The 2214-nt window shown below is 32.3% G+C and overlaps 1 long non-coding RNA gene across 1 annotated transcript; it reads right to left on the bottom strand.

Annotated features, from left to right (window-relative positions):
• Window positions 1-452: 452 nt before the first annotated feature.
• Window positions 453-1821, bottom strand: LOC121210945 (uncharacterized). Its single transcript, XR_005906238.1, has 2 exons — window positions 1039-1821; window positions 453-794 (listed from the first exon to the last, which is right to left on the bottom strand). It is a non-coding gene; the product is annotated as an uncharacterized lncRNA (long non-coding RNA).
• Window positions 1822-2214: the final 393 nt, after the last annotated feature.

Here is a 2214-nt window from a genome sequence, read left to right as displayed (position 1 = left end):
TGTCCACTGCTATAGTTAAAACCAAGTACATGTTATGCATGTCTACTATTTTTATATTGTACTGTTAATAGCATGTCATATTGCATCGCATGGGGCGAGATGCTTTGAAAGGAGGAAGTACTGACAGCTTTAATTTGCAAATCCATTGTGTATTCACAACTATTAATAGCGTATTAACCTGCAAGCACTAATGGTTGATCCATAATTTTTATTGGCAGCTTGTCTTTAAACCCATTGTGTTTTCAAAACTAGTGGCAGCGTATTAACTAGCAACACTGGTGTTTTATTCATAAACTAGAGTTTCTGGGATATAAGAGTTCTAAGGAACTCTTGTTGTGGAGTGTAGTGGTGGGGTGGGACCTATTTATACTATTAAATTGAAATTTCTATGTATTGCATCATCATGCATAAGCATGCTCGAATAAACTGTTACTTTTTGCTATGCTATGAGATTGCTAATGAAATGTATATTGTTATTGTTATGGCCCAATTCAGCCCGGGGCACAAAAAAAACCAAAATAAACGGCCCACTATGTTTACAAATTCAAACCCAATTTCAAACCATGGCCCAAAGTACAAACAGCCCAATGCAAAATGGAAACCCAAACCCTAAATAACCCAAATAAAACCTAGCCCAAAAAGGCCCAAAACCTTAACAATTTTCAGCCAAAGAAACCCTAGGCAGACCACCCTTGCGCCGCAGCCAACAGCACACCTTCCCCGCATGTCGGGCGCTTCCTCCGTGCCGTACGCTCCTCCACCAAGCCACGTCAGAGATCTACTCGATCACGCACCTGCAATAGTTAAAAATGGTTGTAAAAATAGACTATAAAACCGAATCAAACCAAATGTAAAAGGGAGCAAATACATACAAAAGAGAAATCAATAAAAGGAATCAGACTCAAAGTTCTAAAGGTTACTTTTACTTTTTTCTCTGGTTTTTCTTTATATTTGCGTTTCTATTTTTTTTTCTTTCTTGTTTATTACTTGTTTCTTATGCAAATATGTTTGAAATAAGAATTAAAGAGAGGGTTTTACCTGGGTCTTGGCCATTAAGAACCCGAATTCCTGGGAAGTGTAGAGGTTCGGGCAGGGGATTTCGTCCATGGCTATAACGGTGGCTTTCTTTTTCGTCGAATTCGACGTTCAGGTAAAGAGTCTTCTCTCTGTTTAAAAAATGAATGAAGAGAATGATGTTTTAAATTTTTGGGTTTTCTAATAAGTTTTTTAAATGTTAAAAAAAAAGAAACAAATAAGGTTTCAATTAGTAAGAAAACAAAACAGCATAGGGGGTGGAATCAGTGCTCCTTTTGCCTAGATCCGCGGGCATTTTACCTTTAATTGGATAATTTGTGCAATCAGTCCCCTCCTTCGCGCTAGCGTTCTATCATGCCATGTTTAAGTTTTTTTTAATTATTTTAATTTGTCCCTGTAATCTGCGCGCTATTTCAATTTGGCCCTCCCCTTAGCGGAATGTTTTGAGATTTGGGGCAACTTCAGCTTTAGTCCTCAACCATTTGTGCACATTTAATTTCGGCCTAGAATTTTGTTTTAACAATTTATTGTGTTTATAAATTATCCTTTGGATTCTGTTTTTTCTGTTAGTTCAGTTTTAGCTATTCATTTTTTTTAAAACATGTTTTTTTAACATATTATTTAGAATTATTTTCCCTCTCTTTTATTCATTTTATTTTCATGTGCATACTTGTCCATCTGAAACACTTTCATATATTATCATTACTATTATGTATATTATTTATATTGGGTTTTTTTCCATGTATATATGTATTACCTTGTATACCATTTACTTTTAACCTTTTGTTAACATTATTTATTTTGGAATCTCATTTACGCATTACACATATTATCTATACTTATTTTTTTTATTTTGATACAGTTCAAGCTTTCATTCAAATTATTTCCTTTATAATATTTATTTTAAAATTCATTTGTACGCTACTATTTAATATATTATTTTATTCCTATTTATTTTTAAATTTTTATATCTATTACCTGTTTTAAAATTTTCATAGTAATATTTCCAAATTTTCTTTTTCCTATTATTCATTTTATTTTATTTTAAAATTTGTTATACTTTATTTGTGTGATTTATTTGAAATTTCTTTTAAAATTGGTTTTTATTCATTAGCCCTTGGTTATAAATAGTGGTATTGGTATAATATATGATGTGCTGCTATTGCATGTATTCTAAGT

Source organism: Gossypium hirsutum, chromosome A12 (genome assembly GCF_007990345.1).
Source record: "Gossypium hirsutum isolate 1008001.06 chromosome A12, Gossypium_hirsutum_v2.1, whole genome shotgun sequence".
NCBI lineage: Eukaryota > Viridiplantae > Streptophyta > Magnoliopsida > Malvales > Malvaceae > Gossypium > Gossypium hirsutum.
The sequence above is the reverse complement of the archived record's forward strand: the minus strand, read 5'-3'. Positions and strand labels throughout refer to the sequence as shown.